General features: G+C 37.6%; 1 long non-coding RNA gene across 1 annotated transcript; it reads left to right on the top strand.

Annotated features, from left to right (window-relative positions):
- The first annotated feature begins 1,583 nt into the window (after window positions 1–1,583).
- On the top strand, window positions 1,584–9,625 carry LOC135157493 (uncharacterized). Its single transcript, XR_010296492.1, has 6 exons — window positions 1,584–1,735; window positions 3,149–3,313; window positions 4,262–4,379; window positions 5,536–5,649; window positions 6,561–6,996; window positions 7,492–9,625. It is a non-coding gene; the product is annotated as an uncharacterized LOC135157493 (long non-coding RNA).
- Window positions 9,626–16,181: the final 6,556 nt, after the last annotated feature.

Raw genomic sequence — 16,181 nt, 5'->3', positions numbered from 1 at the left:
CTCTTAGCTATCACGTACGGATGTGAAAAATTTCATCAATATATCTATGGTCAAAAGATAGAAGTTGAAACAGATCACAAGCCTTTTATTCCATTGTTTGTTAAGTCATTGGCAGATTGTCCTCTACGCATTCAAAGATTACTAATCAGAGTACAGAGATATGATCTCAAAGTGTCATATACACCTGGAAAATACATGTTCACTGCTGATACACTGTCACGAGCAGTAGACCCAAAAGCAGAATTGAATGTTGAAACTGAAGAAGATATCAGAGTCTATGTAGATATGATAATACAAGCAATGCCAGTAACATCAAACAAAAGACAAGAAATTGTTGAAGAGACCAAAAAAGATGTAGAGCTTCAAGAGTTGCTAGCCACCATCAGAAATGGTTGGCCAGAAAGTAAGCAACAATGTCCAGCAAAAATAAAACAGTACTGGAACATTAGAAGTTAACTCTCTGAAGCAGATGGAATCATATTCAAAGGCTCTAAAATAGTACTTCCAAATTCCATGAGACGATACATACTAAACCAAGTACACGAAGGTCACTTAGGCATTGAGAAATGTAAGAAACGTGCTAGGGAAGTAATCTATTGGCCAAGAATCAATACAGACATAACTGAAATGGTCCAAAATTGTACTTCATGCCTTATGTACAAACCAAAACAACAGGCTGAAAGCCTAAATCCTCATGCCGTGCCCGATCGTCCTTGGGAAAAAGTTGCCGTAGATCTATTCACTTTGAACAAAAGAGAATATATGGTCGCCGTCGACTACTACTCACAATACATTAAAGTATGTACTATGACTTCAACTACAAGCAAGGCCGTGATTAATCACATGAAAGCAATATTTGCTCGTCATGGTACACCATGTGAACTGATGTCGGATAATGGTCCTCAATTTGCAAGCCAAGAATTCAAAAGCTTTGCAAAGGAATGGGATTTTCACCCTACCACATCGAGTCCACATTATCCACAATCAAATGGCCTCGCAGAAAATGCTGTGAAGATTGTCAAAAATCTCATACTGAAGTCACTGCACAGTGGACAAGATATCCACAGAGCTTTACAAGTCTATCGAAGTTCACCAATAGCATGCGGAAAATCTCCAGCAGAACTTCTGTACAATCGTCAGATTAGGTCAAACCTTCCCATATGCTTGACACATTGCTCAATAACCAACAGATTGATACTAAATCTGTGAGGGGAAGAAAGGATGAACAGAAGATAAAGCAAAAAGAGCAATTCGATAAACATGCTCGAGACTTGCCAAAGCTAAAACCTGGAGATCATGTGATACTCCAAGACATGAAAACTAATACCTGCATGGTCACAACGTGGTATCATAAAGTCTGTCAATAATCATAACAGATCATACACAGTAAAAACGCTGTACAAAATATCGCTGTATAAGAGGTGCTGTACAATTTTTTGAACAGCACATGTTTAAGCTTTGATAAATATCTGTATAAAACACGGCGAATGGACCTGTTCAAAGTCCGTAGACAAAAGGCTTGTACAGAGTTGTACAAGATCAGCACATGACGTAAAGCGCATTCGTACGCGTGCGCAGTGGTCCACTGTGGTCGGAAGATGGCGTTGAGTCTGATCGACTCGGAGACTGCTGCAGTGCACTGGAAAATCGTGTTTAATCTCCCTTTTAGAAAATGGAAGATTTGGGGGTGACAAACCTGCTTCAGGAGTGGGACATTTAGTTCCAATCTTTAGAGGTAAATTCAGTGATTGATTTCGAGTGAATGTTCTTGAATAATCCCAATTGTCAATGCATTGTTACCATTGTTGCAGTGCTTTTATTGTGTGTGCATGTATGTGTAACTCTATATGATGGTGGTCCCCAAGTCTGCGCACCTAACGATTTGAGTTAAGATTTAATATGAATTTATATTTATTTCACAAAATCTTTCAGCTGATAATGTTCCTTATATCATTATGAGTTAGTGTGCCTAATATCTCATAAAAATGTGAAAGAAATATATGATTTTCTTCGAAAAACCTCGGGCAGTCATTTTGAGATTGAAAAAAAAATGGTGCCCCATGTCTGCGCACCCATTCACTTTGCACGTGATTCGGAGATTTTGATGAGAAAGGCTGCATTTTGAGGCCGTCCCAAAAAATGCCAAAATTTCATTAATTTTCCACCATTGTGAGTCGGATTTTGCAATAAATATCTGTCTATGCATTAGATGTGTAAAGTTTGTGTTTGTTGCGTATCTTAAATACTGAATCGCGCAGGCTATGGTACCTCTGGCTCCAGCGAAGTTCGTGCAGGCTCCTCTCCACTTCATTACCACTACACTACGCTCCACCTACCCGAACTTCGAGACCGTGAACTCGATCTGATATTCTGAGTGACAAAAGGTGGGATTTTATGGGGGGGGGGGGGAATATAAAATTCATGCAACATCACGATCTTTAAAAATAATCAAAACTTATATTCTTACTTTACACAAAGTTTCACTTCTTTCCATGCTTCTATCAGTCTCAAAATTGGTGATTTAAATTAGAGCCAACATGAAGTTCCTCACACATAAATAATTCGCTGCTGATTTCGAAACATTGCATGCGGATGCGATATGCGCGAGGTACCGGGTCCGGTACAAGCTCGGACCAGGCCGGCCTCAAGCGCATTATATAGCCTAGGTGTAATGTAGGCCTGGCTAGATCTAGGTCTAGTCAACTATATTCAATTTTGTACATCTACATATATGGATGTAAAACCCCATTAAAATCTAGGTCTAGGTCCAAACCTAGATCTAAATCCTGGGCCTGGCCTAGCTAGGCCAATTGTCCTTTATATAGGCCAGCCTAGTCTATAGCCTAGGCCTAGCGAGGCCAGGCGTACATGCAAATAGTAACAGATTAAACAAACATTGCATTGTAGCTCCAGAAGGGGGGGGGGGGTTGAGGGTTCTTGCTATGAGTTATGATCAGAAACTAATTTTGAATCTGAGATACAGGAATTAGGTTGACTTCATGTAAATTCCACACTGCACAAGGGAATTTTTTATTGAGAATTTGTACAATTTATCCACTAATTCCATCAGTTCTCTATAGAATAGTCAGATATAGCATGTTGCTATTCTTGATCTTTGATTCATGTTTATCACCATTTTGTGTTGCAGAAGATGAGCACGAAGAAGACACCTACTGGATGCAACATAACTCATCACCTGACAACGTTATTGTTAATGTGACGAACCTCGGTACCGAGATATGAGTGGACTAGACGAAACCCACGACCAAGCACAGCAGAAATTCTTGACAAATATCTACAGCTTTTGGGAATGGTAAAATAACTTGATTAACTACAATAGTGCAGTGGATTTGCATTATGAAAACTCATTTTAAATTTAATTGTTCGAAGTTGAACAAAGCATTTTTTGGGTATGAATTTCCAAAATTAATATCTTTCTTACTTGAGAATATAGTGCAAGATTATAAGATCACTTGTTCTGCCCCAGCGACGATGGCGTTAAAAATTCAGTTGCATCTTAGTTGTCATAATTCTATGATAAGTGGAAAAGTTGTTCTGAAATCCGATTTGAAAGATTAAGTTGGGATGTGTCTTCTTTCCATGAATGTCAATCTTGGGCCTGGGGGGGGGGGGGGGGATATTAATTTCCCCACCTATCTCCCCCCCCCCCCCCCCCGGATTTAGGTTTTTTTTTCATTCTCTTTTTTTGTAATCTGCAACATTTGGCAATCAATGTATATTGGCCAATCAGAACTTGCTATTGAGTATAAGTTGGGATTCACTTTTATTAGCTGTTAAGTGGTTCGTGACAAGGTGAAGAATCCCCATCGATTGCGCAGCCATGAAGTTATAGTTACAGTTTGGAAAGCATACCGTAGTTGATTTCAGTCAAGCATTGTACCTGCACATTTGCAATGTACATGTATGCCTGTAGTTTAATGTATACATGGACAGTTTTGCAAATACTAAGTATTGTTTCTCCAGTGGTTAATTACTCCAATAGTGATCAATATTAAAAGGAATGTGATAAATGGTTAGAAATAGAAAGGTCAATGTCAAAGCTCACTAGACTTTACTTGATTTGTGCAGTGTGTGCATGTGACCTAGGGTTTTTGTTACAAACATTGATGAGTTTTTAATTTTTTTAATTTAATGAGTAATATTTAGCATGACTTTAATGACAATGTGATGTATGAAAACATTGTATGCTCGTAATTGTATTATGTGTGATACAGTTTATAAATACTTATTTCATTTTTAGATTGATCAAGATATTTATTGACGATGCAGCTCCTGGTGCCCTTTAGAACTTGCGGAGAAGATTAATCCAGGGTATAGAAAGATCCTAGCGGCCGGAGTGGACAAGAAAATGTTTCAGTGTAAGTTTTAGTCTTATACTCAATTCAAGCTTACAGTAGCAATGCGAAGACTTTTACAAAGCTGCATCAATTAGCATTAAAACTTCGAAAGAGGATATTTCCTCTTCAGGTGCATGTAAGAATAACAATGCTTCCAATTTATAGTGAAATCAGTGTTCTTATGTACACCAAATCCTGTCCAACATAATTGTAATAGTTGATGGACCTCATCAAAACAAGCAAATGATGTTCTACAGTAACATACACCAATTCAGAGTAATGATTTCTGATATAGAACTAACACAGACCTCTGGTATTTTTTACTATCGTGTTGCACAAGGCGTTAAAGAGAGATAATTGACTCTCAACATTCCAGCTGAACACTGCGCACAGCATTATTCACCATTATTGTGTAGCAGTAATGCATTGCAGGAATTTCAAATGGGAACACTGACAAAACTTGAATAACTTTGTACTCAAGGCTTTTAATCAAACTTGAAGGGAAGCATGGTTATATATGCAAATTTATTTCACATTTTACCAAACATGAGGGTCACCTCGCTCAAGGTGATGATGGGTCAAAGTTTAAGCCTTTTAGGGCAAGTTTTGTATTACAGCTCATAAGTTTTGATCCATGTATGCCCATTTTTGACCAAACTTGGATGGTAGATGTCCCTGGGGGTTGAAGGTCACCTCAATATCAAATGTTACAGCAGAGGTTGAAGAACTTTTGGAGCCCAATGTTAAGTTTTTGCTTTGTTTGTTTAAATTTTTATTATCACTCATAAATTGTGACCAATCTAAGAGGGATGATGTTCTTCAGAGATTTGAAGGTCACCTCCAGTTCCAAGCTTAAGGTCACAGGCAGGGGTCAACAAGCATTTTGAATATAAAATGATTTTGTTGTATATTAATGGGTGAAACACATTTTGGCTGAAATTACCTTGGTGAATCCCTTTATTACCTTCAATCCTTATAATTTCTCAATTTTATACTTGTACCCATTCCACTTGTAAGCTTGAATCTCACTTGCAGGCAAACACATTTAGTTTGAAAATGCTGAAATTTCCTCCTCACCTTCATCCTTCTTTCCTATTTTCTTTGCTTCCATTCTTATTTTGTTTTCCCTTCCTTCACCGGTCACTTCTTCGCTCAAACTGTATTTTCATTTATACAGGTCAACAATAAAAATTTCAGTGTACTTCCTGTGAATTTGATCGGCAGAACGCAAGGGGAGAGAGGCAGATGTTCCGTACTTCAAAGTCTTGAATCTTTCATGAATCTCCAACCAGTAAGTATTGATTATCATTTTACTTTTTCGAAGTTTTTACTTATTTATATAATTATCTATTTTTTGCCAATTTAGGTTAAAGCTCTGATTATCCTGAAGAATATTAGAACGTTACTGTTGGCAATCTTTGAGAGCACTTGGGCTTGACTCGAGCACATGCTCACTTGACCAAGGCAAGTGAAAGTATCAAAGTGCTCAGTTGCTTACCCAAAAAGGTAAAAAAAAAATTTATGTGGGCATGTAAAATTTTGACCCCAACATTGAAATCTGTTTAGGGCAGCTATCTGACTGTATTCTATCTAATAATCCTGATACTAAATGAAGCATCTCAATTCTGTAGTGCAAACCATGTATACAACAGAATAAATGAATAAGTTCACACAATGACCTATTCTGCATGTATGTCATGGTTGTTGAATGTCTATGCAAATCTGCACATTTTGCGAAGACTTGAAATCTCCTTAAAAGCAGTTCTCCAAACTCAGCAACATACCTCCTATGGTTTTGCCTCAATAATGTACACAAGTGATATGATCAACGCCAATTCATGTTATTTATTTATTTTGTTGGGGGGGCAATAGAAGTCCTTAAAGATATTGGCTAACAATACCACAGTTAAAAAATCTGAGCCGCATGATTCCCCATGCTGAAAATCGTAAGTTGACCAGATTCACTTGCCCATTTCATCATACAGGATATTTCTTTTTTTGGTAGAATGATGTAATTGTCATGTTTTGTGAACCCTTGTCATTATGATTTTCTAAATATCATTTACCAACTAGTATTTCCCACTCCTGTATTACCTATCAACCCTGCTCTTAGTATGTAAGGTATAATACAGATTATCCTACTAGATGTCTGTGTGATTGGTCTTCTACCCCCTTCATTTCTTTGTTTTGCACTTTATTTAGGAAGGAGCATGAAGAAAAAGAAGATGAACAGGCATTGACGATGACGCGTTCCATACCTGGGAGAGTGATTTCACAGTGGCACTTTTTTCCCTTCCGATCGGCCTTGGGGAGGGGTTCAAAATTTCAATACAGTATTTATGAAGTCATTAGTTATGCAAATTCTCTCTACTATCCTGGCGGTGACATATATATCTCATTGCATAATTTAATCATAATTCACTTGTGATTTGTATGATACTGTATGCTGAATAACAACCAAAACGTTGTGACCATTTGGGGTTTAAAAATCTTTAAAACAAGAAAAGACAAGAACTATATAAACAAATTTCCTCTACAAATTCTACAGGATCCAAAATACCAAGGGCCAAATAACTGCTTGGCCAGGTTAGTTGGTACTTTTGACATGGTCATGTTTGCAGTAAATTGTTGAAAATCTGTAAACAATTGCAAAAAAGGCAAGGTTCACCCAGACATCAAGTTGGTTTTAATAAAAAGAGAACCATGAGAGAAATGAATAAATGAAAGTTTGGCGAAAATCTGCCAAAGAATAACAGAGTTATGAGGCTTCAAAGTTTTAAATATGTGACGCGACATGCGAGCAGCTCCCAATATGTCATGTAATATAAATTCCGTAAATTGCCATTTTTTAATGGTTCATGATAATTAAATGGGTTTTTATCAGAAGCATGTGTGAAATGTTTTTGATAACATTGAATGCACAGGTAAAATAATTTTCCAATTTCCCTAGAAAAAGCACTTTTATAGAATTTATATCATATGAAATATGGGGAGCTGCTCGCATGTGAAGTCACAAATTTAAAACTTTAAAACTTCTTAATTCTTATTCTTTGGTGGATTTTCACCAAACTTTCATTAATATGTTTCTGTCACTGTTCTGCTTTTATGAAAACCAACTTACATGTAATGTCAGGATGAACCTTGCCTTTAAACCTTATATTGGCAGCCTTACATTGACATTTACATACAGTATTTTAGGTTTTATGAGCAAGTATATGAAAAAGGTGCTAATTAACACCTACTTCCCCTTCTTAACCCTAAACAGGCCGGGGGGGGGGGGGGGGGTTAAATCAACATCCCCCAACATTTTCTGCGATCATTCCGCCGCGCGAAATTTTTTGACCCCGCCACTCGCAGAGTTTATACTTTAAAGTCTCGCTTATCTTTTGAGACCTAATTCACGATGCCCAGGTACGCGGTTCCGAAAGTACGCAACATTTTGTAAGTGCATGTCTGAACAAAAATTGTTCCAAAACGTGATTTCGTCTACAAAGTCAATGCAAATTGAGTTTTCTCATCTTATTCATAAAGTTATGATTATTTTTACTTTAAACAGCTGAAATCAATTGATTTTAGCATAATTATGCTTCAAAAAGGTTGTGCTATAAATCTGGTGAAAAAAGAAAAGGTTGAAAATCAAAGAAATTCATAAACAATAAAATACACAAGAAATTGATTTCCAAACCGAAGTTTTTTTCAATTGCGATTGTTAAGAATGCTACAAAGAATATTTTTACTAAAAATTAGCATTCTGGGAGCTTTATGTAGTGAATTAGAGCAAAAGATATGATTTATGCATAAATTAGCATAATTAATTCATATAAAATAAAATCTCATTATTTTGGAAAATTTTACCATACAGCCTTGTAGATTACATCGCACACTACCAGCGTGCAAAATTTTGCGGTGCTCGCGCGATCGGCGGCCGAGATCTCGGGGGGGGGGGGGGGGTTGAATCAACCCCCCGCCACAGAACAGCCAAAAAAAGCCTGGTCTAGTTGGGGTTAAGAGGAGTGCTTGTTTGTTATTCTATTGATTACATGTAAATATTTTTAGGTCAAATGGCATTTTTTTTTATAACAGTTGGCTAATTTGAAGAGTTGTTTGAATAATTTCACCTTTTGGTGCAGAAGAACAGTTCTCCTTGTTATTATCTTTTTTGTAAAAACTTTAAGTCCAGTACACAGCATCTTTCCAGATTTCATGCAAATACAAGAAAGAATCTTCTAAGGCATATCTGAAACACTTGGATGACAATCTTTATTGCAATAGGAGATTGTGATTGAACCCAAATATCTCTGCCAAGGCTTTTATTCCAATTTGTAGTGCCAGGATAAATTTGACTCATTTCGATACTTTCTCAATGCTAATTATGAATGTTCCATCATTGATTTTATTTAAATATTCAGCAACTGAACATTTGCTCAATGCATTAAAACCGAATGATCTTTTGTACCATAATAGGGTACCACCCTTTTATTTTTCATCCATTGCACACTTATTTCACTTTGGCCTGCAGTAATGCTGACCTTGGGTCTGCAATAGGACATATGTTTCATATGTGCTTTGCTCATATTGTATTCAGTGGCTTAAAATAGATTTAATGTTTATGAGTCTTGTTATTTGCAATGTTTCATGAAAATGTTTTAAAGACAACATTTTTGTCTAAAGTTATCATGCCAATATTAAATGTTATTTTCATTTATGTATGTATCAAATAGCTAATTGAAATATGAAAAAATGTGAATTCTTCACTGTTGCAAGTTATTTATCAGAGTACTTCTGAAATATAATGCCTGGACTGAGATTTTCTGCATATTGAAGATCACTGCAAGGATCCCCATCTTTTTAGGATAACGTTAATCTTCTGCATTTGTGAAAGCACACAGGCGTCTGATTTTCTTGTAAAAAGAGGGGGGGGGGGCAATAGATTAAATTACTGTTACTGAAACCAGGGATAAGAAAATTACTGCTTTAAAAAAATATATATTGATAACAAGAGGGCAGCAAATACATCAATGATAAGTTATGGACATTTCTTCATATATTTTGTACACATTTCAAAATTTTCTACTTTTCCCCGTGCAGGAGTGAATCTACTCGTCCGTGTTCCGATATAGTATGTCAGAGTCTTCCACAGTGTTGCATAGTGTTTTTAAGTGATACCTTGTAAGAAAGATTGGGGAGTATTGCCTCCTATGTATATGTAATGTAAAACATGCATACTGTGCAGGTGTGAAATGCAAGAATAAATATCTTGAATGAAACTGAAAGCATAAAAGTTTTATTTGTCAGTTACACTTGTCGAACATTTTTTTTTTTTAAATTGAATGTGGGATGATTGAATTTGTCTTATGTACATCTCCTTCGCCTTCTTCCACTTCTCCTTTGCCTTTTTCTTCTTTGCCTCCTTTTATACAACCATTTTTGAACAGTTTTTTTTTATACAACCATAGTTTATACAGTTGCACAAAATTTAAACAGAATTGCATTAAAATCTTTTTACAACCCGCTGTATAAAACCAAGTTTTAAACATAATTTGTATAAAAATTTTATTCAACCTTCTGTTCAAACTTTAAACAACCGAGGGTTGTATAATTTTCAAACAACAGTTGTAAGGTTCATATAGTAAACAGCGGTTGTATAAAATTTTATACAGGTGGTATAATTTTGTTTTTACTGTGTACCAAATTGAAACAGCTACAGGCGAGATACGTCGCAGAAACAGACGTCACCTCAGGCCAGATCCGAGACACCAAGCCGAGTCTATTCCACTACCAACACAGGATGACTTCGAGCTAGATGACAGCACAGAAGCGGAACCAGCATCTGATGTTCGCGCATCTTCATCATCATCCCGAACAACCAGAAGCGGACGAGTCGTTAAACCGCCAGATCGTTTAAACTTGTAAATAGAGGAAAGCGAACTTAACAGAAAAACTTTCGCGTTTCGTTTTGTAAATAGCCATATGAGTTCAAAGATAACTTTAAAACTGTAAATGGTTTGAACTCTAATACAACCCCATGATAACTGCATGATTGCATGTGCATGATATAAATTTGCATGTTAAAGTTAATCAGCAATACGGGATTGAATTTATCGCTACCACAAAACTCAACTTTACAGATGTCTCTACTGGTTCAACGAATTGTCGCATCATGAACAGCAAAAACGAAATATATATGAACTGTAATATTATTTGTTTAAATATTTGACAACAACAGTACTCCAGCTTTAAGGGGCAGAATAATCCCTTAGTACTGTTGTAAGTGTACAGGTAGTCCACCCTGTCACTCTGTAGTTTAAGAAGTATTATATATGTGTATATAAACCTCTTTAAAGAAAGGGAGGTGTGGTGATAACTGATAGAGGTCTGCAGGCGTAGACTATACTATGTTATTACACGTGACCACTTGTACTGAAAAAGCTATGGCTGCTACTAAGATGACGGAGTAGTGATGCAGCTCACCTAATAAATGTCTGTTGTAAATACGTTACAAAGAACTGCCTACTGGACTTTGTTTTATATTTAACATAAGTTCCAACCAAAGACTACACCTGACGGGACCAAATTCATCACTTGAGAGAGTAAAATAACCCTAATTCTTCTGCCAGTAAAAATATAGTTCCATAGTGGTGAAATATCTTTCCAATTTGGAAAAAGTAAGTTCGGTAGGTATCCTCCCTAGAATCAGTGTTAGATTGTCAGTCATATTCATTCATTTTTGTCAATCAGCAATATCAAATTTAAAAATTGAGCAATGGGTTGGCTCGAATGAATATCTTTTGCCTGCCAGCTGTGACTAGGCCCGTGCGACCTTAGCTGCCTGCATCTCCATTGCTGGAGGTTGTCCCCCGGGTTGTCCCCAGCCTCACGTACAGCGTTCCTGTCACCAAGACGTTGCTGCATCTCTGGACGACCTAAATCCCGTTTCACTGCGGCCTTAAAGGCACTATGCGCCATTTTAGTTGGATTCAGGAATGGGCTGTAGGGGGGAAGCAGTTTCAGGTTGATTCTTGGATGCATACCATCTGGCAACTGCTCTTACATGGGGTCGAGCGTTGTCACAGATGATATACACTGGTTCGCCTGGTGGGAACATCCGTTTGCATTGACGAGCGGTGACTAGGAGGAACTGCTCGAAAGTATCTCTTGTAACAGTTTCGCAGGCTATTACGTGGTTGATGACCAGACCGATCTCATCCGATACAGCCATCGTGACAATGCAGTTTTTGCCGCGCTGCCATGGACAACTCGACGGGCAGGTTCACCTCGAGGTGCTCTTCCAAGAGACCGACGGGTCCAGACATTGTACCCTGTTTCGTCCACAAAGACGAAATAACACCTGTCTGCAGGAACCAGTTTGCGTACTGCTCTCTTTGCTGCGGGGAGAATTGCGGACGTCTGGTACGTCTTCGAGCATCTTCATTGAGAACATCATACCATCAAGTGTTCTGGCGATAGTTGATGTGCTCACTGGTGGCTTTTGGGGCATGTTTTGTCGCAATTAAGTCTTGCTGCATCTCATCATGGGGTTATCTTGGAGAGACTTCTCTAGTCTTATCTTCATTTCTTCGTCCATCTTGATGTTTCTAGCCCCTCCTGTTGGTAGCTTCTCCGTTCTACCTGTTGTTGTGAAGGCCCGGGGGGGGGGGGGGCACTCGACCAAAAAAGTAGTAGGGATGTGCCGCGGGCGAGACAAAAAACGGGGGCCTTAATTGGAGCGGGCTAGTTGTAAAAAGGAGGGTCCTCGGAACTACAAATGTTTGTGAAAACGGGGGTCCTTGGAACGGGTCGCCTGCATGTGAGTGCGTATGCATCCCTATCACTGGACAATGATATAAGCACCAGGATTGGAAAATCAGTCACAGCCATGGCCAAGCTCCTGAACGGAAATAAGTCCTGGAAAACGTACGCCGATCAAGAAAAGCGGCTAAACACCTTCCATGTCATGATGTCAGCTGCCTCGGACGTATCCTGCACATTAAATGACAGGACAGGGTAAAAAATATAAGGTCCTTAATCGTATGTGCATGCTGGCATCCCCAGCATATTCTCGCTCCTTATTAGTCAAAGGTGCCTCAAGTGGTTGGGGCGTATTCGCCGCATGAAACTTTGGCAAATCCTAGAAGGGATTCGCCAATGTAGGGGGATCTGTGTCTTGGTCTCCTGGTAGATCACATCTCCGTTATAAACACACTTGCAAACTTGACATAAAACTCGCCGGCATAAACACTAACACTTGCGAAGATGTAGATGATAGTCGCCATCTATGAACTACTAAGTACAGGGGTCAAGACGTCGAAAATCGGAATGCTACATTGGCAGACCAAAGACCAAGGAGGAAGGCTAGGGAAGCATCTCTATCTGAACCTGTCTCAGCGCCATCCTCCTTCATCTGTACAAATTTGCTTTAGAGACTGCCACTCTAGATCGGAGCTCTACAGCTACTCTCGAAAATGTAATTCCTAGCGCGCTACACCATCGTCTTTTGAGACGAAATGATGCCTACCGATCATTGGACACTTTGATATAGGAAAAATATGGAGAAAACACTTCCAAATTCAAAAAGACTTTAAAAGCCTATTCAGTACAAAAGTCTTGATGGACATTAAAAGAAATAAAAATACACGCGAAATTGATCATAGCCCAAACCGAAAGAGGATTAATTCTAAGGTGCGCAGTTAATGTCTGACAACATCTCAGATCTGACTTCCCATTGAACTAAAAATTGAGAATTACTAAAAGAAAGTAGTATTCTCACTAAAATCCCTTTACATAAGCTCTTACACTATAAGCCCCGGAAAGTAATTTTTCAAGATGGCGTTTGGCGGCCCATCTTGGATTTGATCTGAAGATTATCCTTTATTGCAAAATTACATCAGAAATTGAATCAACATACCAAATGACTCACGAATAGAGTTATTATTCATGATTCTGGGGCAAAGGGTTCAAATTTAATATTTCAAGATGGCGTCATCTGGCGGCCATCTTGGATTTGACCTGAAGATGACCTTATATTGCAAAATAGATAGCAGAAAGAGCTTCTACGCACCCCAAAACCCCTAAACAAAGATATTACTCATCATTCTGGGGCAAGGGGTTCAAATTCAATTTTTCAAGATGGCATCCGGCGGCCATCTTGGATTTGACATGAAGATGACCTTATATTGAAAAAAATAATAATGGTAATGGATTCTACACACTCCTAAACCCATAAAACGAGTTATTCCTCATCATTTTGGGGTAAGGGTTTCAAAAGTTTTAAGATGGCATGTGGCGGCCATTTTGGATTTATACAAATTAGCAAAATTGCCCAAACGGCAACTTTGGGCGACCAAGCTGAATTTGTTCTAGGACCCCATAGGAACACGAATCAAGAAAAAGACTTCATCGGAAAGAAAATTTCTAGGTTCGGAAAATGTCAAATCGACTATGACCCCGAAACTCCGCGTGGCTAGAGATATCATGAGAATCGCTACACACTAACAAATAAAGGTTCAAAATTGAAACCCTAGATGTTGATGCAATAGCAGCACCACAATGGTTAAATAATTGAACACCTGGTTAGGGTTCATTTTTTCCACCCTTTGGGTTCAAAACTGCACTCCTAATCTAAAAGTACTCCGGATTAATTTCGACATCCCTACAGGGTTCTTTTTTTTTCTTAGTAATTGTTACTCTAGTTAGGAGTCAATGTAACTGCAGTTAAGATTCTTCCCGGTATGCCAGCCAGGAGCGCTGATATCGAAAAGGTTTTCTAGCAATTTTGAGCCAATACTTCGACTAATCTAGCCTTTCAGACTCTGTCTGAAACCGATGTCTATGACTCTATTGACAATTACACGCCCTTGATCCTGCTCGAAAATTTTACGGAATAAAGTCATATTTTGGTATGTATTTCCACTCTCCCGTCATCTATGTTCTATATTACGGCTAGATATATTACTTTAAACCTTCTCCATATTTTTTATTTTCAGGTTTGGGTGGCTTTCGCAAAAGGAACTCTTCCCTTTTCACTGTAAATTTGTATAAAAAATCCCGAAGTGCCGAATTGGCTTGAAAATCATTATATGAATAAAAGTAGACGGACTTAAGCTTAGAAGATTGATTTGAAGGTATCTTTTACCTTTTTAACTAGCTTGTTTCCTCGCCCAAAACACTTAATAGAGCGCCATTACGCCCCCACCCCCTCCCCACACCTTCTGTTGATTATCGTCAAACTTGAAAAAAGTGAAGAGAAACAGGTATTAAAATGAAAATATGAAGTGATAAAAACTTTTTAAAAATGCTCGAAATGTCTGAAATATACTTTTTTTACGTTCATTTATGTCCTCACATATCCACCTGGCACAAAAAGGCAAATATATAGTGCTTTCCTAGTTAAAATGTGTTTGGGAGGGAAAGTTGTCACAAAATGTTCAAACGTATCTGTTTTATTTCAATTTCCTAAAAAAACAAAAGAACTGTATCGCATGGTCAGCTTGTTTTCGCATTTTTTTTTTCTAAAAATGAGAATTTCTGCGGAAACCGACTTCTGCGAGCTTTACAAAAATGGCCAGTACTGACGAAAAGTTTAACATTCTTTAAAATTTTTACTTTAATTTGATAGACGAGACGCAAACCCTAGAAAATATGTAAAAAATATTTCCACGTTGTATATTTTTCAATTCCCAAGACTTTCAAAATGTAAACTTTTTTATCGATACACACTGTAGTTTATTTATGCAGTGTCACAGACGACACAAGCCCCTTGCTTTCTGGGTTTTACGCCTTCTTTCGTGTAAAACATTTAAATACTCATTTATGTTTTCTATTGTATAATTTATAATGCCGATTAGAATGCAACTTAATGTTACTTGAATTGGATTCAATCCTGATAAGGAGAGGATACCATATTATTATGATCATGATGATGCAGTATAGATAGTCGTATATATGCATGATGACGTCTATAATTATTTTTTTATTCTCGATTTTTTATGTTTATTAGTATTGAATTAAACCATTCTTTTCTTGAATTGTTAAAACAGGTGAAGGGAGAAATAAAGAAAAATAAGAATGAAATAGAATAACATGTTCATGTTTGTGTGTTATACCTAACATTACTTTATTTTTAATTTACCCCTCTCTGTATACAAGTGGATGGGGGTGTGCCCATAATTTTCCAATTTCACTTTATGTTTGTGTTATTTATCCCGGTTCATGACGTAAATAAGAGGGTAACATACGAAAGAAAGGATATTTAAAACGTAAGAGGGTTTAAAAATGAAATAACAATAAAAACCGACAAGAGCCTTCAAAATGACTAATTGTCATGTTGCCTTATTAATCTAGTCATAATATACTTGTAACTCCGCATTCCTATCCCCGCCGAAATACAGATGTGGGCTATAGGGGGCCATGGACCCCAAGTCAAAATCTACCACAAAGTTTAACTTTTTGTTTGAAACATGTCACATTTTTTACTCGCTTTCTTTGCTCGCTCGTAGCTTTTTTAGATAAAGATTTTGCCCTTTATGCCGTATCTGTCTCAATAAAAAAAAATGTAGACGCCACTGGCGACCCTAAAATACATCTTTAAAAAATCCTTGAAGAACAAGATTTGTGTCACTGATCCCCCACTATTAACACTGACCAACACCCATGATGATTATTATTATCATCATGATAATCATCATACATCGGGCTAGTTAAAGGAAAAATCAAATCATGTTGAATAATAGGCAAATCTTGGCATTAAGATTGTTAAAGAGTTGTTTGTTTTTATCGATCAGGAAGCTGTAATCCTCCACGGAGTCCTAGGAGTGATTGGTTTAA

Source organism: Lytechinus pictus, chromosome 18 (assembly GCF_037042905.1).
Source record: "Lytechinus pictus isolate F3 Inbred chromosome 18, Lp3.0, whole genome shotgun sequence".
Lineage (NCBI taxonomy): Eukaryota > Metazoa > Echinodermata > Echinoidea > Temnopleuroida > Toxopneustidae > Lytechinus > Lytechinus pictus.
This window is presented reverse-complemented; position numbering and strand designations above follow the sequence as displayed.